The 25,356-nt window shown below is 61.7% G+C and overlaps 1 long non-coding RNA gene across 1 annotated transcript; it reads right to left on the bottom strand.

Annotated features, from left to right (window-relative positions):
• Positions 1 to 20,891: 20,891 nt before the first annotated feature.
• On the bottom strand, positions 20,892 to 23,938 carry LOC144380012 (uncharacterized). Its single transcript, XR_013443674.1, has 2 exons — positions 23,763 to 23,938; positions 20,892 to 23,570 (listed from the first exon to the last, which is right to left on the bottom strand). It is a non-coding gene; the product is annotated as an uncharacterized LOC144380012 (long non-coding RNA).
• Positions 23,939 to 25,356: the final 1,418 nt, after the last annotated feature.

Here is a 25,356-nt window from a genome sequence, read left to right as displayed (position 1 = left end):
TGGGGAACGTGACCTCCACAGGCCCTGGCAGGCTGGGTCTCCATTCAGAGCTGTTTCCTGAGCCCCCTCCTTCCCTAGGTCCATGCAGGCCTGGATGCAGCTTGGGGCTGGGAGAGCATTTCCTGCCCTGAGGGAATTGGCAGCCCCGTGGACCCTGAGCCACCCGGGAATTAACACTCCCAGCCTCCCTGCCAACTGGGACCTTGGCTGCTCAACTGTCCCATTCCTTCATCCATCGGCCGGGCCTCTCCCCGGACCCCCCCCGCCCCCGTCCTCAACCCCCAGTGATGTGGCACTGAAGGGACTCTGGCCCGGAGGAGACCGGGGTTTGAGGTCTAGCTTAGGGCCGTGAGCTGTGAGACTGGCACGCATCTGCCCATCTCTGGACCTCGGCTTCGGCCTCCAGACTGCAGGGTCTCTGCAGTGGGCCCCCGCCCACAAGGCTCCCCGGTCCCTCGTGGGGAGTCCACCTCCCACGGCCACGCTCCCCATTACACAGGGTGGCCCTATGGCCTGCAGAGGCTGAGGCCCACGGAGGGGCGTGGCCACGGCACACAGCCCCGCCCCTGCCCCACCCTCCCCGCGGATCCCCAGCCCACCAGCACCAGGCTGCCGGGAGCCCTGAGGGCTGATGCGCCTGGCAGCGAGCTGTGGAGAGGGGCAGGTGCTCCCAGTTTTTGCTTCCTGCAGGGCACCTGAGCCACACAGATGGGGGACCGGGGTCATGTGGAGGGGGATTGGGGTGCGGAGCTTAGGGCGGAGAAGGATGGCCTCCAGGCCAGGACAGACTCCAACCCTCCCCCTCCAACAGGCTCCAGGCTTGGACTGGCTGCTTCTCTCCCTGCCCACGAAGTCGGGGTGAAAAGGAAGGCCCCGCCCTTTGAGGACATGGGGCGAGGCAGTGGGGTGGGAGAGGCCCAGGGGGAGAGGAGGAGAGGGGAGGAGAGGGGAGGGGGGAGGAGGGGAGGCGGGCAGAGCTGGACTCACCACCTGGAGGCCCTGGGGGCTGGAAAGGGTCCCTCTGGGCTCAGGGATGGGCTGCAGGGGTGCTTGGCCTCTGTCTCCACACTGGCCCTGGGCAGCCACTGGGCTTCAGGACCCCATGCACCCCTTCCAGAGCCTCCCCAGGCCAGGGCTCCGTGCAGACCCAGAACCAGCCTGGGCTGGAGGGCTGACTTGTGCCCTGGCTTCAGCCCTCATGGGGACTCCAGTCCCAGGGGACATGCCAGGAGGACGTGCACTGCCCAGTGCTGGCCCAAGAGCATGTCCAGGACCGAGCGGTGGAGCCCCTCCCGCAGGGGACACTGGACTTCGATTGGAAGGGAACCATCAGGCCACCCCAGCCAAGCAGAGCGGGACTGGCAAGGCGGGCATGGCTGGGAGGGAAATTGAGACCCGATGCCAAAATGCTCAGAAAAGCCCAGCCTTGATCGGATGGGCTTTGCTGGAGACCCACCCCAAGTGGGAATACATCAGTGATTAGGCCTGAAAGCTCGGGCCATTTAGCTTTTATTCGATTGGCAGAGAGGCCCTCTGTGCCCTCTGCTTTTTGCCGCTTGATTATATGTCTGTGCTCGAAATACGGCTCCTGGAATGCAGGCGGCCGGCAGGACTCACTGGGATGGAAATCAATTTGATTAGTGAGCAGTCCAATACCGTGAGGACTGAGGTTGTGATCCAGGCGGAAGCCAGCTCCGCAGACGTGGACCTTTCTGAGGACACGCCTGTGTGGAGGGACCCACGCAGAGGGAGCCATGGCTGGGGGTGGGTGGGTCCCCTGGCAGCGCCCGGGGCCGGTGGAGTAGAAGGCTCCCTGCTGCTTTCTCCGTCCTTGGCCTGACGTGCACTCAGCTCCTCTGGGCCTCAGTTTCCCCCTCCATCAAATGGGATCTGGCTGCCACGAAGGGGCCACGCTCACACGGTCCACAGTGGTGCATGGTGCAGAGTGTACATTCAGTCAATGCTGGCCGGGCGGGTTCTGCTCAGGCAGGGCAAGAACCCAGTTCCCCGGCCCGCATACACTCGGACCCCTGAAGGAGGCCAGTGGGGGATTCTGTACCCAGAATCCAGGAAAAGCTGGGTCCAGCAGCCAGAACCAATTACCTGAGAGACAAGGGGGGTGGACGCTGAGTGGGGACAAGCCCTGTGTGGCCAGGGCTTATGCTCCATGAGCCTCGGCCTGGCCACTCTGAACCTTAGTCTCCTCCTCTGTAAAGGGAGCAGTAACTCTCACCTCGAAGCTGTCTCAGGAGGGGGGACAATGTCCTTCAGGCCTGCAGTACATTATAGGAGCATGGTCACAGCGGCCTCCCCTCCGGTCCTCCTCTGCTGAAGGCAGGGGTGTGAAGGGTCTGACCCTCAGCCTTCACCTCTCCATGGAGGTGGGTGCCTCTCTGAACTGCCTTCTCCTGGTGATCCCTCCAGCAGAGGGATCCAGGGTCCAGGCACTTGCAGGCCCGGGTCAGGGAGGCAGGCTGGCTTCACACCTCCTCCCCATTCCTGCACCGGAGGCACGCTCTTGCCTACACACAGCACAGGGCAGCCCCAGGGCTCCCCAGGTAGGCCTGGCACGTGTGGGCCCCTGGCAGGACGCGGCCAGGCCTCCCCCAGATGTTCAGCACCTCTGTGCTGGTCCCCACAAGGCGCCCTGGGCAAAGGCAGCTCCTGGGCACATGATGTGGGGGCACAGAATGGGAACTGGACAGCCCCCTTTATCCCCTCGGCCAGGCGCCCTTGTGCAGTGGGCAGCCTGCATGCATGTGCACTGCGGCCCAGCTCTCCGGAGCCAGACAGGCTTGCCCCAAGGTCCCAGCTCCACTACACCTGTGTGAGATTTTGTGAAATAACCATTTCTACCTTACTGAGGTGGCATGGGAATCGGGAATCATCTCTCCATTTGGTATTTATAGGGCACCGACTGCATGCACCAAACGAAGTGGCTGGTGGGGGGGGGAACGGGGGCTGCCACCCTCGGAGCCTCGTGCTGAGTGCCGTCCCCTGGCCTGCTCTTCCTCACGTGCCGGAGGAAGCGGTGACAGTCTCCACGTAACAGACGGGGTCACCCGAGGCCGCGGACGCTGGCTCCCTCCTCTTGTGCCGCGGGCCTGCCAGGCAGTGCTGCCACGGACCTAGCAGTGGCTCTCCGCCGTATCCGCCCCAACGAGCTGCCGGCCGAGGTCGAGACAAACACCCGTCCTCCCTCGTTCGCGGCAGCACCATTCACGGCGGCCAGAAGGTAGAAACCGCCCACGTGGCCATCAGCAGACGAGGGGTTGACCAAAACGGGGTCCCCCTGGCGACGGACCGCTCCCGGCCTGGGAAAGGAGGGAAGGGCTGATTCATGCAGCCACGTGGACGAACCTTAAAGACGCGATGCTGAGTGAGAGGAGCCACACGTGGGAGGACACGCATCGTGACTCCACTTATGCCAAACTCCCCGGACAGGCAACTCCCCAGAGAGACGGCGGGGCGGGGGCGGGGGCGCGGCGGCTGAATGGGCACACGGCCCCGCGTCGGGGGAAACGTGCTGCAGCTGGACAGGGGCGTTGGTGCACAGCATCGTTAGGAACGCACATGAGGCCACCGGATCGCACAGTTTATAATGGTTAAAATGGTGAGTTTTATCTTTTGTGTATTTGCCACAACTTGAAAAGTAACTCGTCATGGCCAGTGGGCGGTGGAGCTGAGCCCAAATAGGGGCTCGGTGCGAAGGGCCCCACGTCACCAGCATGGGCTTGCAGGTGGGGGCCCATCGGCCGCTGGGGCTCCGAGCGCTGAGAGCAGACTGGTGCGGGAGCGGGGGTGTCCCGGCAGGGGTGAGGTGTGGTTCTGCGCCGTTGAGCCCACGTCTGCAGCGGGAGGTCTGGGCTGGAAAGTCCACCCCAGTCAGCCAGAGGTGCTGACCCTGCTCAGGCAGGCAGCTAGAGACAGAAGCCCGGCCCGCCCAGGGGCAGGGGTGCAGCGGGTGGCCCAGGGGCGCAGGAGGGAGGCACGGTGGAGCACAGAGCCGGCTTGGGCACTCTGGTCCCAGAAGGGGCTACCTGACCCCTTCCAGCCCAGGAGTGACCTGGGTGAGGAGGGGCTTCCGGGGAAACTTCCAGAAACCGGGGGAAGAGAGGGGAGGCGACAAGGCCAGAGAGATAGAGGGCAAGGCCAAGGGGAAGGCATCGAAGAGCCGGTAGACTGCCCATCCCAGTGCCCCCCACGATGTCCCCACATGCCCTCCCACCCACCCCCAAGGTCAGCCATCCATTCGTGAGCCCCAACCCCTGGAGACTGTGGGAGGAAGGTGCTCCGTCCCCCCCGCCCCCCCGCCGCCCAGGCCCATCACCCGTCCTGTCCCCTTTACAGAGAGGGCCCGTGGGCCGCCCCCAGCTACACAGATGCGTGGAGGAGAAGCCAGCATCCTTCCCCGAGTCCAGTGTCCAGGGTGGGCCCACGATGTGTTTGCTGGACACCCTGGCACGTGTCCAGGCAGGGAGAGAGCAGAGGCTCCATGGCATTCTGTGCAGCGGTCGAGGGCCAGGAAAGGCTTCCTGTGGGGGTGCCCCAGAGCAGGCGCTGAAGGACGTCAGGGCAGAGGCACAGCCGGAACAAAGATGGGGTGCCCAGAGCCGGCCGGGGGGCCCAGCCCCGGAGAGAGGGGATGTCCTGCGGCCTTGAATGCCGGGCCCACGACACCCCTGGTCCCCGTCAGACTCCCAGGCTGGTTCTGGGGTTGTGCTCCCCGAGAGAGAGCCCTGGGCAGGCCTGCTGGGGCGGGGGGCGGGGGGGGCGAGGGGGGCGGGGGGGCGGCCCCAGGAGCCACAGCTGTGCGTGTGAGTCCCGGAACCTTCTGTGCTGCTCTGAGTCGTGTGTTCCCTGCATTTGTATTTCGAGGAGCAGATGGTGGGCACAGTAACACTTTAAATTAAGGATTCTAGAAGCACATTAAATTTAGATTTAATAAGACAGTTATTGTATGGAAATTAAAGACCCATTGATTATTCTTTGGTTATTGAGATCCATGCACTTACCGCATTCATCACCCGGATTGCACGTGAGTCAGCCTCCGTGGCCACCTGCCCTGCCCCCACCTCTAGTTTCCAGAGCCCGGTCCCTCCAGGCTGGCCTGGAGGACGTGGTGGACTCCTGCAGGAGAGAGGGATTTGCGGGGGGGGGGGACGGTGTAGGTGGCGGCCTGGAGGCTGGGGGGAGGCCGGCCTGGGAGGGGAGCCCACTGTGGGACTGGGCGGGTCAGTGGGGTGGGGGACACTTCCTGGCCTTGGCCCGTCCCTCCCAGCGCTGGCTCCTCAGGCTGTCCCCCCTGCCTGCCCAGTGGGGGTGGAAGAGCTGGGGGAAAGGGTGATTCTGGGAGCAGGCCACCCCCCACCCCCCAGTCCCCAGTGGGCCCCCACTTCCTCTCAAGCCAGGGGCTGGAATCTGCTGAGTGCCTGGTGATCTTCTGTGGCCTCAATAAATCTGGTCACTCGGTCCCCGCTGAGAAGTGGAGGTTCCTCTGGTCTCCAGGCTGCAGGAAACCAGCTTCCCACCCCGAGCCGATGAACACCTCTCGCTACAGTTCCGGTAACTGGCAGCCGTGCTATCGATAATCAATCCCTTTGGCCCTAAAAATGGACGTCTCTCACCTGCTCCAGTGGCCTCTGCCGGCAGCCTGGCGGGGGGGTGGGGGGGGCGGGGGGTGTCTGAGCACAGCTTGCGGTCCCTGCAGCTGCCCAGTGAGGCTGGGCAGGGGGCCGGGGGTCCGGCGTCAACCTAGGGGCTGCAGCCTTCCCTCCATGAAGGGGGCCGATTGGCTCAACGCTTGCCCCTTTGTCACCTCCAAGAACAGACGTCGCGATGAAGGAGTGGGAGGGTCCGGAGGGAGGTAGCCGCCCCCTGGTGTCTACCAAGCAGGACCTCTCAGGGCAAGGGCAAAATTTGGGCACTTGATCCACCCTGCAGCAGGTGGGTGCTCCCAAGGGTCTGTCACCCCTGGCTAAGGTGGCCAGATTTATCAAATAAAATACATAACCTAATTAAATCTGAATTTCACACACAAATAATTTTTTGGTATGTCCCATGCAATTGTGGGATGTTCTTATACTTAAAAAAAATCACTATTTATTTGAAATTCAGAATTAACGGAGCATTCTGTATTTTACCTGGTAGCCCCCTTTCCCCCCTACTGGCTCCTCCTGCCCCTGACCCAGGCTCCCTGCCCTCCTGTGGCCCTGGCTCCTGTGCTCTGACCCATCGGCCTTCTCTCCGTCTCTGCCACAGGACCTTTGCCCATGCCGGTCCCTCCGCCAAGGCCATCCTTCCCTTTTGCCTTGGCTGCCCCACTGAGCCTACAGCCCAGGCTCAGGTATCCCTCGCTGGGACGGCCTGGGGCGGCCTCCTGGGAGGGGCAGTGGCCTCAGCCGAGCTAGTAGCCGGGGGTACTTGTTAGTGGCCCTCGCACGGCTTGAGATCAAGACCTTGTCTGCCCCTGTCTAGCCCTAGGTTGGGCTAGCCCTGCTCTGGGGGCGCCTTGCCGACCATGGGGCAGGACCTGGCCTTTTGAGGGTCTGTTTCTTCGTTTGTAAAGGGGGGACGGTGCCCACGTGAGAAATCTGGTTTCTGGTGAGGGCAGCAGAAGCCACCCTGCCTGCTTTTCTTAGGGGACGGTGGGGACCCCGAGGGTCCAAGGGGAGATGGCAGGAGGGGCCCAGGAGAGCCCAGCAGGATTGGGGGACCTGCCCCTCACCCTGCCCCCCACCCTGCCTCTTCTTGAAAATGCAGGGGGAGGTGGGGAGGTCTCTGCTTCCAGCTGGATGCCCAGGGAAGAGAGGTCCCCAACACGCAGGGGGACCCCCAAACTGGGAAGAGGGCAGGGGTCAGCATGAGGCATCTCTGTGTGACTGGGAGGACCAACTAGGACGAGGCCGCCTGCCCGGTGGTCTGACCTTCAGGCAGGGGAGGGGGAAGGGAAGGGGCTGCCTGCTTCCACCAGAACTGGCCCGGCACTGGGCTCTTTGGACCAAGGTCAAGGTATAAGGCAACACTATTTACTCTCAACGCTGTTTCTGAGTCTATGATTTCATTGTGTTTTTCACAAATTACAAAATAATTACAACGACTGGTAACCAGAGCAGCCGTGCCTTGAGCACTTGCTCTGTACCCGGAGGGAGCCAGGGGCCCAGACCCAGGAAACCTCCCTGTAACCCACAGCACCTGTCCTGCTTGCGGGGCTCCCATCCCCTCTGGGGCTCCCCAGCAGTCCCTGAAGGGGCCACCTCCTCAGAGCTCTGCACCTCCTGCTGGGGTCACAGTCCCCGTGTCCCTGAGCTACAGAGTCGGTTTCCTCCAGGCCTACGGGGACCTGGGGTAGGGCGTGGGGAAGGCTGGGGGCACCCAGCACTGGCCCTTCTAAGAATGAGGACATTGGGCCACAGGGGAAACCTGCCCAGGAGGGGCCCCTGCTGACCCAGCTTGCAGATTAGGAAGCTGAGGCCAGGAAAAGAGGCCAGGAGGAAGCCCAGGGCCCCCGGCCCTTCCCATCTCTCTCTGCTCCCTCCTCTGCCCCGCTCCATCTCCCACCCCACATTGGAGTCCCCTCACCCTCCTGGCGGCCTGTGGAACCTCATGGGGTTCTCCCCGCGCTGCCCCCCATTCCTCCCACACTCACTGAGACCCCGCTGCACGCTGAGGCTTGTGCCCAGACGGGCTCCCTGGGTCCCGGGCTGTCTGGGGGCGGCTGGACACACACACACACACATCGGCTCGAGCACTCAGGGAGACGCCCTCCCCCTCCGTGGGAGACGGGTGGGCAGCAGCGTGATGCGGCTTCCGTAGACAGTGGTGCCAGGACAGAGGCTGGGAGGCCAGAGAGGTTGCCCTACAGTCCTTCCCAGACGAGGTTGGTCAGCTCAGCCCACATGGCAGCCCACCTGGGAGGACAGATAGAGAAGAGAGCCCCAGCAGGGGGTCCAAGGCCCCTCCCCGAGATCTCCAGGTGCCCACCACCCTGGGGCCCGGAGGGCGGCGGCACCGACCGTCCGCAGAGGTGGGAAGGGGGCAAGCCTGGAGGGTCTGGGCGCCAGCCGGGCACCAGAGCCCAGGCCAGGCTGCCAGTGTGGACGGGTGGGAGGGGAGGCCCCCCAGCACCCCAGCCCCCGGCAGATGCGCCTTCTGCGTCTCCGCCTTGCCTGCCTTCTCCCGGTCGGGATCTGCCCGTGGGCACTGCTCACTTCTTCTGTTTAACCAGCGCGGCTTCGGCTGGGAAGCTGTCGGCGGCAGTCTGCAAACATCCCTCCCCGCTCCGCCGTGCCGCCTGCCAAGCGCCACCAGCCGACAGCTTGGCTGGCAGTCGGCTCGCACAGGCTGCCTGGCCTGGCACCGGGCTTCTCGCGCCGGTGGCCCGGGAGGGCTGTCCCCTGCTGCGCTCCGGGTCTTGCAGACTCACCGCCGGGCCCCGGCCCCCCACCTGTCCCCTGGCCTCGTCCCCAGGGCAGCCTCTGCAGACCCGGGAGGATGGGGAACCCCGAGGCTCGGAGATGCTGTGGGAGGAATTACAGAACTCTGGGGAGACAGGAGGTGTGGGAAGAGATGAGAAGCTCTAGGAGGGAGCGAGTGTCCCCGAGGTTTGGGGGACAGACCACCTCTTGAGGTCAACCTTGTGCCAATGCCCGAGTCCCCTCCTTCCCGAGACACTTCTGCCGACACCCGCCCTGGCTAGAGGGGGCCCTAGGCCCAGGACCTTCTCAGCGGAGCTGGACCCTTCGGGAAGGAGGTCTGCATGGCACCGACTACAGGATAGGACCCTGTGGGCATGAGGGGTTGGCTCGGTCTCACCCGGTCAGAGCCTGGGACATGCTGGCAGGGCAGCCTCTGGGGGGACCGGAGCCCCGGCCCCACCACTGTCCTACAGCCCAGACTCCCCTGGCTGGAGGGAGAGGTTTGGGACTGCCAGGGAACAGCCCCCCCATTCTGGTGTCTGGACCCCCCCGGCCTCCGACAGCCCCCAGGCCCCTAGGAGCGTCCACGCTACCTCTCCACGCTCAGCCTTCGGGACCGGATTGCACAATTCAAAATTAATAATCCTGCCGTCTCACGGCCCCACAATTAAGTGTCTGTTCATCCCGATTATTGTCAGAGTGATTTGTTGTTCTCCGGGCAGTAAAGATCAACGTGCCCGAGGCAGGGTCTGGGAGCAGCTCATACCCCGCCGCCAGCAGCCTGTGCCCCTCGCAGGCTGGCGGGCCCCCAGCCTTGGCTTTCTGTGCAGACGCCCCGGGGCGCGGAGGAGCACTGGGACTTTCTCGCTGCCTTTGGGGGCTGCCGGGCAGGGGGGCAGGGAGAGCTGCAGGCACCTGCACACACACACACACACACACACACACACACACACGTGAACATAGCGTGTTAAGGGTGGCTCTCCAGGGCTGGGGGTCTTCGGTTAGGAGCCCCCACCTGAGCCTCAGTTTCTCCACCCTCCGGAAGGGGCTGATGATCCCCCATGCCCTGTCTCCTGTGGCTGAGGGACAGAGAGAGGTTCTGCCGAATGGTGGGTGGAGGGGCAACGTGCTAGACCACGGTCAGTGGCCTGCCCTGGGGTCCCTCCCCACCTGTGTCTGGGTCCCTGCCTCCTGAGACCCCTGGTCCATGAACCAGGCCATTGGGGAGCAGCCTCTGAGGCTCCAGGAGCTTGTGAGGGCCTGAGGCCCAGGGCTCGGTTGTGCAGCAGAGGACAACCGCAAAGCCCCTCACCAGTGTTCCTGGGGGAGGAAGCAAGGCCCAGAGGCGCTCAGGTCCTGGAGGAGCCGGGCTGGCCTGCCTGGGCACCAAAGCCCCGCCCTCTACCCTCCGCCCCAGGCCAGAGGTCACCTAAGGGACCTGCCTCACCATCCCCGAGGGCTCCAAGGGGCACCCGGATGGAGGAGGGCCCCCTCGGGCTGACAGTGAGTCCCCGGTGGTGGGAAGAGCAGAAGCCCCCTGCACACCCTGAGCGCTCCCCGTGAGGAAGGAGGGAGCCACCTGAGGGCCTGCAGGGCCCTGAGCCTGCCGGGGGCCGCCCTGCACCTTGCTGGGTGGGAGCTGTGTCCACACGGCCCCGTCCCGTGCCTGCACGTCTAGCCCTAGGCATAATCCATATTCCTTTGAGCGTTTAAAAATTAGGGCCAAAATATACATAAAAGATTTTTTTTGAGGGATGAGAAAATGTGAAATAATGAGCTAACAAAAGGCATTTGGTCAAACATAATCTTCTAACAAGAATTGACTTTAAAATCATGGTTATTAACCATATTTCCTTTCAGGAGCAGCTAAAGACGCTGCAGAAGGTGAAGCAATTAATGTCTACTTTTATATTGCACATTTTAGCCCAGCGAACCACTAACGAGGTGGCGGCGTTAACCTGAGGCACTTGGCAAGCAGCCGTGGCCACTCTGGGGATGATCGCCGGACCGCCCCACGGTGCCGCTCAGCCAGGTGCAACCCGCGGGGCTGTGCCCCCCAGGAGGGACGGGCGAGGGCGTGGGCTGCCAGAGCCCCGGGCCTGCGTGTCCAGCAGCTCCGGAGACACGGGGGTCGGGCAACTGTTCAGGAGAAGGGGGGCTCAGCCTGCGGTGGGGTCAGAGGTGAGGGCTGCCCGGAGCCATGATGAGAGGTCAGAGTGGGGCTGGGCCCTCTGTCCCGGCGCCAGGCCCTGGACCCAGCTCAGCTAACGTGCTTCCTCCCAGCTGCCCCACTTCGGGGTGGCGGGGGGACTCGGAAGTCAGGGCACTGAGCGGGGCTCAGGCTCAGAGCTGGCCGGCCAGCTTTGCTCCGGTCCAGTCTGACCCCGAAGCCAGCACTCCTGCCTCTCCCTGGGCCTCAGTCTCCCCACTGGGAGCCACTGCCAGGCGTCTCCTGCCCTTACCGGCCGCCGGCATTGGCTGGGGCGGGGGCACTGGGCCGGGGGAGAGGCTGCACGGGACTCTCTCCAGGCCTGGCCACCCCTTGCCATCCCCCCAGCAGCCCCCCTGTAGGCTCTGTGCCTGACTTTCCCCTGGGCAGAGGTGGGGGGTGGGGGTGGGCAGGGGAGAAGGGGCAGGAGTGACAGCCTGTGGACACCCTGGTGCTGGCCTCTCAGCCGCTGACACCTGTGGGGGAGGCAGCTTTGAGGTGAGGGCCGCGGGGTCAAGAGGACAGCCCGGGGCTCATGGCCTGGGGGCAGGAGACAGGCCTGCTTCAAGGGCCGTGGACAAGTTCTCTGGGCCTGGGAGAAAGGGACGCCTGCCACCACCCCCAGCCCCAGGCGAGTGCTGGACTCACCTCCACACGCTTCTTCCCTGGATTGTCTGGTCCCAGAGGGCCAGGGCGAGGGGCTAGTGCATTTCCTGCAACTCGACCCCTTTAAGTACGAAACCCTGAGAAATGTTTGTGTTGAGAACTCTTGTAAACGTCATCTCCGGGGCCCCACCTTCTCAGGAGGCCCCCTGAGCCTCATCTCAGGAAGCCGCTGTGGACCGGCCATCTGGGGCCAGCCTGGGATCCCCGCTCCTGGTCCCTCTGCCTGCCCTGCTTCTCAGCCACCCCCAGGCACCCCAGCCGCAGATGCTCTCTCCCGGTGAGAAAGTCACACCACTTTGGGTCAGCTCCCCATCTCCTCCTCCGGGCCCTGCTGCCCCTGGGGGGGCGTGGGGTTGGGACGGGCACCCTCAGTCCGCCTTCGGCCCCTCCTCCCTCCAGGGGCAGGTGGTGGGAGCGGAAGGGGTCCCGGGGCCGCAGCCCCCACGTCGTGCTGCGGGGTCTTCCACCAACAAGACTCAGATGGATCAGAGACGGGTCTGCGAAGTCTCATACCTATAACTTTAAATTAAAAAAGCCATGTGCTGTTTATGGTTCTGCTGGCAGCTCTGCGCAGCCCCATAAAGATCATATTATAGTACAAGCCATTATGTGCCAGCTTACTATATATATATTTCTAAATGGTTCGGCAAACAGCGGCCTCCTTATGGGCAGGGAAGGAGAACTGGTTCATTTGGGGTAACAAATGATCCTTGATTTGATTTTAAATGCAGTGACAGCCAAATTTATTTCTTATTTAATCACTTCCCTGTGCTGTTGAGAACAGGGTGATATTAAACTCCACAACGCACAGCAGACTCTGGAATCCGCCGAAAGAGGCACGCGAATAGATTATGTTTATAGGGCAGAGCGAGTTGTGGAGCGGGGCACATAACCAGAATGGGTATTTTTGTCATTTATACAGTGGCTTACATCATTATTTCTTCCTGCTTCCAATTTTTCAGTAATAAAAATATAGGCAATGTGATTCTCTTTGCATTACAGATAAACCATCTTGATTCTTTATTAAATATTTGTATTAATCTCAAGCACTACAAAGCGTTTGTGCAGATAAGTCAGGCTCCGAGCAGCCATTCCCCTCCGCTAGCTCTCCAGGAAGCGGCCCCTTTATGAGCGCACAGTCCCAGAGAAGAAGGTTTCCATACTCTCCGCCAGGTTCCCCTCCGTCCCTGCTTTATGGCCGTGCATGTGCGCCACGCTCAGCACATATTTGTTCCTCAAGATCCAACGGTGTGGGCAATCACTCCGCAGTCCCCAGTTTTCTGTTCTATTTAATTAGGAATTACCGCTCTGGAATCACTCACGGGCACCAGCTGGGACCCGCGACCCCTCTCGGCTGCACCGGGGGCTCCGGGAGTGACCTGGGCTGGGCAGCACTCAGGTGTTTGGGCCACAGAGCGATGGGGGCCGGGTCTGGGGGGGGGCAGCCAGAGTCTGCTGCAGCGGGGCTCCTGGTCTTGGGGGCGGGGAAGACAGGGTGCCGGCTCTGGCCGGCTCCTTCCTGGGTGGCCTGGGGTGAGTTTGCCTGCCCTCTCGCCATGGTGCGGGGGACACGTGGGTGACAGGGCTGGGATCACAGTTGGGACGGCTTCTTGCTGGGGGAATTCCTCCAGCCCCTGCCGTGGACCCACCCCAGAGCTGGGATGGTCACCTTCCTGGGAGGCCGTAGGAGGTGATGTCCTGTAACATGAAAGAAAGGAGGGTCCCTCGGCCCCCAGCTGCCCTCCATGTCTTCCCTCCACCCTCTCTGATTCGATTGCTCCCACGGGGATGGGTCAACGCTGCCTCGGGTGGCTCAGGCTCTGATGACAGCACAACAGTGGGGACCCCTCTGGGTGGTCCTGGAGGGCGTCTGCTCTTGGATGGGGTGCGGGTCTCAGCCTATCCCTGCTCGGGGGTGCACCTGTGAGGGGCAGGTGGCTGGGCCTGGGGCCCTGGAGACTCCAAGGGTCTCTCAGACTGGATGGGGGTTCCGATGGCTCCGGGGGTGTGGCGAGGGAGCCCACTGGTGGTCAGTGGAGGGCAGAGGGCATGTGGTTTTGCTGCGACCACTAAGGACGCTGTTATTCACACTCCGTGCCGCCAAGACACAGCCACCGCTGGACCCCCTTCGCAGTCCAAGCGAGCTCCCCACCCCCTTGCTTACCAATCTGACCTGGGAATGCCAAGTACCTGTGGCCCCTCACCTCTGGACCCTTGGCAGGCTCGGGCTGGGGGCTCTCTAATCTCTAACCCTCGTATCCTCCACTGACTCCACGTTCAGGGACGGTGGGAGGCTCAGGTCGGGTCCTGACTCTGCCAGGCAGGTCTGAAGGCCTCAGACAAGCCCCAACCTCTACACCCACCTTATGGCCTGGCAGGGCTGCTGGGGGTCCTAGTGAGAGTGGGTAAGCCATGGTGAAGGGGCCCTGTCCCTCGATCCCCAGAAGTACACCCCAGGTCCACCTTGACCAGATAAGGCTGGAAGAGCCGTCTGGGAAGGCTTCATGGAGGAGGAGCTCTGGAGAAGGCCCTGTGTCCAGCATGAGTCAGGCCAGGGAGGGGACAGCCTGGAGGGGGCAGTGCACGGGCAGGGGGTGGAGCAGGGGGGTGGATGGTGGGGTGGAGCTGATGGAAGCGTCCCCGAATGCCAGGCTGCAGAGCCGGCATGACTACCCAGGGAAGGTGTCATGCCCACAGCTCCCCGTGGACCCCGTACTGGGAGGACACTTAGGAAGCAGCGCTTGGAGCCAGGACTGGTCCAGCACCGGACCACACGCCAGGACCCAGCACGAGATCTTCAAAGCTACAGGTGTCTCCAAGACAGTCTTTGAGGTGGAGAAGGGGCAGAGCGAGTCTCGAACCTGGGTCAGTCCTGAGCCTGGGGCTGCCCGGACCCAGAGGAAGGAGGGGTGACTGGAACCACTGCCCAGTCCAGCCCAGGGGGTCAGCCATGGGCAGGTGTGAGCTCTGGGGGGCTCCTGGTGCCCCGGTCCAGAGCAGGTGGGACCCACCTCCTTTGCTTATGGACAACCAAGGTATCCTTGGGGCCTGGACCGCCGACAGTGTGTGTCTGGGGTTGGTTGGCGTCCGAGAACTTCGCTGCCTCTGCAGAAAGTGCCTGCATGGAGGAGGGAGGGCGGACAGGCCGGCTGGCCAGTCACCAAGGGGACGCCGTGTTCCCACCACCTCCTCGGCAGGGACCTGATCTGAATGCAGCATGGGCAGCGCAGGGCCTCCATGTCCAGCGGGGGCCGGGCCAGGTGGGGCATGGGGCGGGGGGGGGTGGGGGGGAGGGGGGCTGGGGGAGGGGAAGAGTGGGGGAGGGGAGGGGGAGGGTGGCTGGGGGTGGGGAGGGGTGGGAGGTGGGGAGAGGGTGGCTGGGACCTCCCAATGGCCACCCCCGCCCTGAGCCCCATGACCATCCCAGGGAGGCCCCCATCCATGGCAGAATTGGATGACTGAAGTGGGGACCCCTCCAAGTCCTGCCACCTCCCTAAAATCTCGGTCCTGTTGGAAGAATGGGAGGTTGGGTGGGGGTGCAAGCCGCCGCTGCTCCATCTCTGTGCCTCCGTGTTTCCACCTCTTGGTGGGACTTGTTGCCCCGGGAGGGAGTGGTGATCACATGAGTGACAAGGGCCTAGCACAGCCAGGTGGGTGCCCACTGCAGCAGGTGGGGGACTGAGGTCACCTGCACTCGGGGCCCCTGTGTCCTCCTGAGTCTCCACTCACCCCTTCACTGCAGCCTGGCACGTCCCCCCCAGCCTGGCTCCGTTGCCGTATAGACTGGGGCTCAGGGTGCAGAAGGGCCGAGGGGCCCGGGTGCATGTCCTGCCTCCTCTACCCGGGGGCCGTATGACCAGGGGGCACTCCCCATCCTTACCCATGAAAGCAGAATGCTACTCGGGTGTCCTGGGACTGAGCGGGGTGTGGGTGGGCCAGGCCTCCTGGCTCTCCGCACAGGGACAAGATGAAGATGGGCCGACACTGTATCCCTAGAGGGTTCCACGTGGCCCCCAGTTGGGACAAACCGTTGCCACCTGGGTTGCGTGCCAGATCCCCAGCCGGCTGAGAGGCCCCTGTGCTGAGCCTGTGGGTTCCTGACTCATTTACAACTGGGCATCCCTGGAATTAATGCTTCTGGTGGTTGCACACAAACCCAATGGGAGGAGGAGGATTTGTGAGGCCCCTGGGGGCTCCCTCAACCCCCATGGGAGTGGCCCCCCAAGGCAGCCAGCCTCCCCCTCCCCATCCTGGGGCCAGGTACTGGGCTGGACTGAGCCCCAGGACCCCTGAGGGTGGGAAAGCCACGGGGCAGCCCACAGAGTCCCAGGATCTGCAGGGAGGTTCTGGGGTGAACCCTGCAGATCACCTCACCCATGAGCCTCAGTTTCCCAGAGGCCCTGATGGGAATGCACAGGGGGGCAGCTGTGTAACCCTCATGTCCACCCTCCCTGGTGCTGTGGAGGCCAGCTGTCATCCCCCCACACACATACCTCCCCGTGGAGGCTGCTCCAAGCCCTGACCACCCCCATGGCTGTAGAGCGAGGGCTCTTCCGGGCCACCCTCACAGCATGTCCTCGGGCTAGGACCTGTGGGGCCTCCGTTTCTCCTAATCTGGACGTGATGTCTATGGAGCCAGGCCCGGGTGTCTGAGGTCTCATCCGCTGAGGGTTGGGGTGACCCAGGGCTCTCTCAGGGGTGGGGGGGCAACAAATATGTGGGAGAGGAGTCAGCAAGCCCCTGTGGTTAGATCTCACTGGAAGAGGCCGCGCGTTGCTTGGAAGAAATTAATTTTGTTTTGTTCACATCCTGCTGACAGTGTATTTGCCTGGCACCTCTAAGGGACTCTCGATGGTTCTGGTTTCTGGGATGTTGTAATAGAAGTTTTGAAATATTCCAGCCACCCCAGGGAATCGTGGGTCCTGTGGGCCTGAGCCCTGGGCTGGCTGTGCCCTCCACCCCCCCCACCCCCCGCCCCAGGTCGAGGCCCAGCCCCCTCGGTAGCACCTGCACTGAGCTATGGCAGCCACAGGTTAGCGCATTCGCCTCTGCCTGGGGGAAGGGAGCGGTCCGTGGGAGGCGGGGACAGAGGCTCAGTCTGGGGAGGTGGAGCGTCCTGGGGACAGGGGGAGGGGCGGCTGCACGAGTGTGTGTCTGACCCTCCGGAGCTGTGCCCTCCAAAACGCTAAGATGATAAATTTTATGTTTTATGTTCTTTACCACAATTAAAAAATATATATTTAAAAAAATGTCTGGGGGGTATAAACAGACCAACATTGAGGGAGTATATCAAAGGGACACAGAGGCCATCCTGAAAGAGCCCCAAGGGGCCCAAACTGGAACAGAGTGAGCAAAACAGGGAGTCATGTTGGACTCTAAGCCAAAGTGTGACATCGATCTCCAGGGCCCACGCGGGTATACGGAGCGGGAGGGGAGACAGGTCTCCGGTGCGCACCGGGCGTGGGCGGCTGCGGCAAGCCCTGCCCACCGCGCCTCCTCTGGTCACCAAGGTCACCAAGGTCACCACCTGGCCTGTCACTGACGGTGTGCACCTGACACGTGGGCTGAGAAAGGCACCTCAGCTCCGGGGTCTCCCCAAACCGCCGCCCCAGTCCAGTCACGAGGAATCCGTCACACATATCCCAGCTGAGGCCACGCCACGAAATCCCTGTCCTGTGCTGTCCAAGGCCATCAAAGTCATCGAAAACGAGGAAAGTCTGAGTGAGCAACTGTCCAGGCCCAGAGCAGCCCCCGACAGACAGCTGCCTGCAGGGTGGGTCCGCGACGGGACCCTGGGCAGGGAAGGGACTTAGGTAAAAACTCAGGAAATCTGATAAAGTGTGCACTTTAATTACTTACGTGGAAAGTGTATTCCTGGGGGTGCTGCCAGGCGCTCTCAGGGAGCATGTGACGGGGGCCTGTGGGGGTCCCTCCAGCCCCAGGCCCCAGGCCAGCTTATGGGCGCATCTCGGCGTCTGAGCCCCAGGTGCGGGCAGGACCGCGGGTCCTGGAGGAGGGGAGCCTGGGTTGGGACACGTGGGCTCGGGGGCCTGTGGGGAGGAGTCAGGTAGACAGAGGGACGGTGCCGGCACTCTGAGAGGGGGTGCAGAGGGAGAGTGACCGGAATAACCACATCTTAACCCATCATAATGTGGACAGTTTTGTTATGAAAAACACCAGAAAGCCATTAATGTAAATCATGAAATATTCAGCAAGGCAGTCACTTAAATGGTTCGTGTTCCCAGAATCGGTGCCGGGTGCTTCCTGCCTCGGGGGCGCCCAGACATCAGCTCTTTTGTGCATGTTCAGAGGTCATTATCTCAGAACTGGGAAGTGTTAGATCATCGCTGCGGATGCTCGCCTCAGAGCAGGGGAAGGAGGTGCTTCCGGGGCCACGGCCACCCTGCCCCGCGCCCCCAGAGGTGCTGTCCTCAGAGGGGGGCTGCCAGGGTGGGGCCCCCTCCGCGGCTCCTGGGCAGCTGGGTCACCTGTGGGAGCCGTCCTCTGCATGAAATTCCTCCCTAAACATACAGCCCAGCCCAGGTCATGCTGACAATAAAGAGAGCTGTCATGATCCCTTGTTTGCACTTTGCTGGCCCCTTCCAGGCCTTTCTTCTTATTTTTTTTTTTTAAAGATTTTATTTATTTACTTGACAGAGAGAGACACAGCGAGAGAGGGAACACAAGCAGGGGGAGTGGGAGAGGGAGAAGCAGGCTTCCCGCTGAGCAGGGAGCCCGATGCGGGGCTCGATCCCAGGACCCTGGGATCATGACCTGAGCTGAAGGCAGACGCTTAACGACTGAGCCCCCCAGGCACCCCCAGGCCTTTCTTCTGACAGCAGGCTGGGGTAGCACAGCTGGTAGCGTCGAGGCGAGCATTTGGCTCCAGATCTGTTTGGCTCCAGAACTGTGCTCTCAACCATCATGCCTGCCCCTGGAAAACTCCCCGCAAGATGAAGCAAAGCAAAAAAACAGGAGGAGGAAAAGAATAGAAGGATAGACCCATTGGGATGGCTGACATCAAACCCAGAAGATGACAGTCTCAGCGAGGATGTGGAAACTGGGAGCCCTTTCGTGCTGTGGGTGCTAATGCCGAGTGGTGTGGCCACCGTGGAAGAAAGGATGGGGGGTCCTCCAAAAACGGAACATAGACCTACCATCTGACCCAGCAATCCCACCTCTGGGTATGCCCCCAGAAGAATTAAAAGCAGGTTTTGAGAAGATATTTGTGCACCCACGTTCATAGCAGCATTATTCAAAACAGCCAAAAAGTAGACACAACCCAAGTGTCCAGTGATGGATGGATGGATGGATGGATGGATGGATGGATGGATAAACAAAATGCAGTTCATCCACACCATGGAATATTATTCAGCCTCAAAAAGTAAGGAATCCCGACACCTGCTACGATGTGGATAAACGTGGAGGACATGGGGCCGAGTGAGATCAGCCCGGCACAGAGGGACCAATCCTGAAGGATCGACTCTCAGGAGGAGTCAGACCCACAGACGCAGGAAGGGGGAGGTTGGGGGCTGGGACCTGGAGTAGGGTGGATGGGTCAATGGTTAGTGGGGACAAGAGGCTCAGTCTGGGAAGATGAACATCATGTTCTAGGGACGGATGTGAATGTGCTTGATGCCCCTGAGCTGTGCACGTAAAAACGGTTAAAATGGTAAATGTTATGTTATATATATTTTACCACAATTTTAAAAATAAAAAATGAGCACATGAGGATGGTGAACAGTGTGGGTGGAGGGGCTGGACAGGATTCCGCAGGCAGGACGGACGGGGAACAGTGGGGTGGGGACGGGGACAGTGGGGTGGCCTGAGCTGGGGCAGTGTTTCAGCACCTTGGAGAGAGACACGGCCGCACCTGGAAGGGGGAGGGGTCCGGGTGCAGGAGATGCTGGGGCCTTCCTGACATCTGTCCGCCTGCTCCTCGCTCTGGCAAAGCGGGCAGGTGACATTTCTCAAGGACCTTGCACCTCGGGCTCTGCAGGGCTTCTCCAGCAAGGGGTGGGGGGCCGGTCCTGCCCGAGGCTGTGCACTTGAGGACCACCCCAGCTGGGACAGGCTCTCAGGGGCCTGGGTCCCATCCTGCTCTGTACTGACTCTGCATGACCTCAGGAAGCCTCCTGTCCATCTAGGGGCCTCTTGACTCTACCCACTGCCACGGAGGCTTCCTGGAACCAGGGCGCCCATCTGAAGACAGGAGAGGTGCAGGTGAGGCTGGGACAGGGGGCGGGGAAGACCTGCCCGCTTCTCTTGTGTGCGGCTGGCCTGAGAGCTCCCGACACCAACATTGTCCGCTGGGGTGGCATGGCCCCAGCCCCTGGGAGAGGCCTGTGTGCTGTTCTTGTCCCTATTGGCACGTATGCCCCGGGCCAGGCCTGGAAACAGCACTCCTGGGCGAGCGGCTCTGCCCCCCGAGCCCCCCCCACAGCGCCGATGGCGTCCCTGTGAAACATCACAGCACGTCCCGCAAATGCCAATTCAGCAGAGAGCACACAGCCTTCCGGAAACAAAGCCCCTGGAGGCCCTGGCCACTCAGATTCTCTGTGACAGGATCCCAGGGACAGTTAAAGACGCCTGGTTACGGGAAAGCTGCTCTGGTCCCCGTCAGTGGCTTTCAGCGGGGGTCGGTTGTGCCTTCTGCGCACGCAGCGCGGCCGCCCATCAGAGCACGCTTGGGCGTGGGTACGTCCTGGGTGCGTCCACCCCGGAAGAGTTCCACTCTTTCCTCAATCCCAGCCCTGGGGCCCGCGTGGCGGCACCTCGGTTGTCAGCAGAGGGCCCCGTGGGCCCCTGGAGGTCAAGACCCCAGGCTGGACACACCCTCCGTAGCTCTGTTCTGGAAAAGTGAGACGTGATGTGATGCTCCGAGAGCAGTTCTCAGGGGCCACACCTTGTCAGTGCACGTTATTTCCAGAGTAAACCTGTGTCGTGGCCCTCCCCCATTTCACAGATGAGCAACTGAGGCCCAGAGTGACTTGTTCATTCATTCATTCTTCACTCGTTCAAAACAAACAAGAACGTGGCCGACTGCCTGTTCTCCCACGAGCACTGTATTGGGGCCGGGGTCCAGGAGACAGAGAGGCCTGCCAGTGAGGACGGAGAGGCAGAAGTGAAGACAGGGAAACGGGAAGGCCGGAGTTCGGATCCAGGGGGACTCACGCCTGGTAGGGGCAGCCAGGGTGGGCTTTGCAGCAGAGGGATGCTTGAGTGTAGTCTCGGGGGTCGTTGGGGGACAGTGCAAGCTGGGGCGGGGGCTTTGTGGGTGCAGAGCATGGGGAAGCCCAGGTGGGTGGGGTCCGGGGCTGGGGGTGAGGGGCTCGGCCCCCTTGGAGGCCGACCCGAGGCCAGGCTGAGGAGGTGCCCCCCAGTCTGCGAGATGGCCGTGGTGAGGGCCCTTAGGGTCTGTCTGGCGACAGGCTGGGGGCAGGGAGGCCAGCGCTGAAGAGGGCACCGAGGCTCAGGAAGAGGGATGGGGTCCAAGGAGCTTCCCACCTACCAACAGCCCATCTCTGAAAAGGAGTTCCTTCCCATATGAACAATTATGGAAGGGAGCCATGGCATCTGATTTTCCACTTAAACACGTATTTAGTGAATTGCTACGGTTTATTGGGCGCTTGGAATGGCCTATAATTGCATCAGGTGGTAGAGATCACACTGGGAAGATGCTCCTGGGGACGCTGCTGGGTGGTACCCCTCCTCCGTCTGCTCTGGGGTGCCATCATTCCTGCTCCATGGAAATCGAAGCTCCGAACGACAGGGCCGTGGGTCCTGGTTCTCTGTCTCTCCAGACCTGAGGCTGCAGTGAGGGGCTTAAGAACACTGGCTCTGGCATTGGGTAAGCCTGGGTCAAATCCTGGCTTGAGACCCCTTTTCATAGGTGAGCAATGGAGGCCCGGAGCGACTTGCCTGGGATCCCTCGGTGTCGGGATTTGACCTGGCCTCTGTGAGCTCCTCTGCTAAGCTTCCTGCCTCCTGGGCTGGCTCACGGCTGGTGACACGGTTGTGGCCCCAGGCATTTAGAGTGACTGCAGGATCTCAGGAGCCGAGGGGCACCTGCTTATAAACTGTGAAGTGCTCAGGGCAAGGGCAGGGGGCGCAGCCAGCTCACGGCTTATTCAGCGATGCTCCCGTGGGCTGACATGTGGGCTGACTGTGTGTCTGGAGTGCGTGGTGGGGAGGCCCAGCACCCCCACCCGGCCCCCTACAGGGCGGGGACTGGCTCCCGGGGACCTTCTGGGGGACCAGAAAATCACGGCTACTTCATTATTTCAGGGCCTGGAAAATTACTATTTGTGACAGCAAGCTTAAAAATGAAATAATAAGTCTGTCCTTTTAAAAAGCAAATTGTGACACTGGAATATTCATGAGCTGTGACTTCACGGGAATGGCAGCCGGGAGATTAGCATTCGGTTAAGTCAGCAGCACAGGAATTTAGGGAAATGCACTTGTCACTCTGAGGAAACGAGTGATTAATACTTTTCCTGTTTGCGGGGCCCCTAACGGGTGAATTTTTAATGTAATAATTAATTAACCTTGGGACCACTCCTATCTGCCAGGCTCCCAAGGCCTCAGGTCCTCGGGGGCGGGGTGCGGCGGCTCGCACACGCCCCGCAGGGTGGGTGCCCGTGACCTCTCGGCTGGGGCTTGAGTAGGGTGCCCCCCAAGCCCGCGCCCGCCCGGGACCTCAGCATGGCCTTACTTGGCCACAGGGTCTTTGCAGATGTGATCAGTTAAGGATCTGGAGATGAGGTCATCCTGGACTGAGGGTGGGCCCTGTATCCCGTGACAGGTGTCCTCTAAGACGAGGAGAGGAGTGGCACGGGGAGGAGAGGGAGATTTGGGACACAGGGAGCAGGGAAGACGGGGCAGCAACGGGTGCGGCGCGTGTCCATGCTGAGGGGCTCCAGCAGCAGGCCGGGACAGACCGTCCCCCACAGAGGGGACCAGCCCTGCCCACACCGTGGCCTCCAGAGCTGGATGAGAGTAGATTCCTGGTGTTGGAAGCCCCTGCTTTGTGGGACACTCCCACACTCGGCGACCTTGGGGGGCGGTGCGGGGTGGAGGGCAGCTGAGCATGGGGCTGCATCCTGGGAACCAGGAGCCCCCCAGACACCGGCAGCAGGTGCCGGGTGAGGGCTTTTGCGTGAACAGGATAAATGACCAGATGCCCGCCTCTCCTCTCTCTGGGCCTGGGTCTCCCACTGCAGGGTGTTGGCCCAGAGCTGTGCTTTTCGAACTGGGCTCCCCAGGGCACCCACAGGGGTGACAGGGCTGTTGCTTCTTGTTGGGTGCCTCAGGTCCCCCTCAACCACCTCCTCCTACCTCTTGCTATCTGGAGGAGAGCTCACAGTCATCCTTTATGGCCCGTTCCCATTACCCTCGCAGGGAGTTGCTGGCCGAGCTGCTGTGCCCTCAGAGTCGGGCACCACCCAGCCGGGCTCCCAGCAGGGGCGCTGAGAGGACTCCCACTGGGCCCTGCCTGCAGGTCACCCGCCGGCCTGCAGGACCGCGGCTCGCCCCCGCCCTCTAGTGGCCGCCTGGAGGCACCGCTGGGCGGCCGCTGTTGGAAGCTTTGGGTCCCTGCAGGCTGGGCTGCCCTGGGGGCCAGGAGGGCCAGGGTGGACGCCCCTCGCAGCCAGACTTGGAGTCCCCCTAGCCAGGAGATGCTCTCCAGCCTTTGTGGCCCAGCCACTGCCTGCTCGGGGCCCAGGACCTCAGTCTGGGCGGGAGCCAGAGGGGGTGGGGACACCATGGGGAGGGAGGTCAACCCCTTGGTACCCCCCAGGGCTCTTCCTGGGGACTCTCGGTGCTGGGATGGGAGCCAAGGCTCCTGCTGACTCCCCGTTGGGCCCTGGGCCTGCCACGTTCAGACCAACCGGCCCTTCTTCCTGAGAACACCTCCCAGAGTGGGCAGCCACCTTATTCTTGCTGCACTTCCAGCACACAGTAGGTACTAAATAAACACAGGTGGGGGCGAGGCAGGTGCACCAGGATGAGTCAGGTGCATGATGTGCTTTAGAGACCAGCATCTGTTGGGTGGGGGGGAGGCAGGGGTTAGACACGGGGAGAAGCTCAGCTGGCTGTGGCCAGGCCGGGGGGGAGCCCTAGGGCAGGGGGAGAGGCTGGGTACTTATACGCCACGGCTCAGCCACGGGAGGAGTGTGAACTGTGACCCTGCAAGGCAGCAAAGACAGCTGCTGGCCGCTCCCCAAAGCTGGGTGGCAGTCTTCCCTCTGCGTGTCCACACGTGTCCTAATCCTCACCTGGAAGAGGAAACAGCTCGGTGCATTCAACTGCCTTCCAGCCCTGTCCCCTTGGACACCCCCGCACATCCACCCCTGCACACAGAGAGCAGAGCTCAACATCCTTCCCTCCCTCCCCTCAGGTGGCAGCACCGCTGTGCACCTTGTCACCCACGCTGGAGGCGCTCACGTCCTCCTTGATTTTGCTCTCACCTACACCTGCCCTCCATCAGACGCATTTCCAAGCCGGGCTCGCCTCTCCTGCCCACAGGACACTGTCTTCACTGTCTTGGTTCAGGCCCTTCGCATCACCCTCTGGAAGGACACAGTAGCTTCCTGGCTTTCTCCTGCATCCAGGCAGCCTCCTGTCCTCCCCACCCCCACCAGAGTCACCACCATCCACACCGCAGCTCCCACGGCCTCCAGTGAGGTCCACTTGCTGTAGCGCAGTTTCCTGTGTCTTCGCCCCATGGGGCCCCTCCAGCCTCCTTCCCTCCCCTCACCGCCACAGTCTCCCAGGTCTCCCAGCCGCTGTGCTGAGAGACCGCCCCTCCTTTCCACATGCCATTGCTCCATTATTCTCCACTTCTCATTCTCAGCCCTCCTATGTCACTGGGTCCCCTAAGCGCCCCTGATGCGCCCCTCCTCTCTGGCTCTTCTTGCCCAGGTGTCCTTCTGTCCCGTAAGCCCTCGTCGGCATAGCCATCAGCTCCTGCGCTGGGACGCCTCTTCCCAGGGCAGAATTCCGGTCTCCGGCCTTAATCATTCCTGCGTGCTCAGTGAGTAGCGGAGGGTCTGACTCATGGAAGCAATTACGAAACACTAGACTGGACAAATGAGATTCGGACATAGTCAGAATGATTCTAGGGGAGAGTGAGGACATGTGTACAGAGCAGCTTGGGAACAGACCCCCGGACGACCTTCCCATTTAGACTGCCAGCCTCCTAGAGCAGGGGCCCTGCGCTGTTCGTCTCTGCTCAGTAACGGAGTTTTGGATGAATGAAGGAGTGAGTGGCTGCAGATCAGTCACCTCGTCTAGCTCTGGCCCAAAGGGCCGCTTCCATATCTGTCATCCTCACAGGGAGTGCGTGCAGAGTCCCCGGGGCAGGTGCCCCAAGCTTCTGCTAGCGGTTCTGCCCCCTGAGCCGAGGGCCGCGCCCCGGAGCCTCTGAGGCAGGAGGTTCAGGTGAGGCGGCGGGACCGCACTCCTAACAAGTTCCCAGGTGCTGCTGTCGCCGGGTTGGGGACCAGCTTCGAGAGATCGCTCCAGAGCAGTGCCGTCCAAAAGAAACGCATTGGCTGCCTCGTGTGCAATTGAAATTTTCTTGTAGACACCTCTTTAAGCAGTAAAAAGAAGCAGGGGAAATTAATCCAGTACTCCCAGACTGTTATTTCAAGACGTAATCAATATAGGGGCGCCTGGGTGGCTCAGACGGTTAAGCGTCTGCCTTCCGCTCAGGTCACGGTCCCAGGGTCCTGGGATCGAATCCCGCATCGGGCTCCCTGCTCAGCGGGAAGCCTGCTTCTCCCTCTCCTTCTGCCTGCTGCTCCCCCTGCTCGTGCTCTCTCTCTCTCTGTCAAATAAATAAAATCCTTTTTTAAAAAGATGTAATCAATATAAAGACAACATTGAGTATTTTTCATTGCTTTTCCCCGCGAAGTCTTGGAGATCTGTTGTGTATTTTACACTCAGAGCCCACCTAAGAATAGACCACCAAACTCAATGGTCCCGCTTGCCCGTGGCCAGGGCGGCAAAGCGCGGGCAGAAGCGGGATGGATGGAGCAGCAAGAGAACTACAGCTCCCGG

The sequence above is a fragment of the Halichoerus grypus genome, chromosome 14, assembly GCF_964656455.1.
Source record: "Halichoerus grypus chromosome 14, mHalGry1.hap1.1, whole genome shotgun sequence".
In the NCBI taxonomy this organism is placed as follows: domain Eukaryota; kingdom Metazoa; phylum Chordata; class Mammalia; order Carnivora; family Phocidae; genus Halichoerus; species Halichoerus grypus.
The sequence above is the reverse complement of the archived record's forward strand: the minus strand, read 5'-3'. Positions and strand labels throughout refer to the sequence as shown.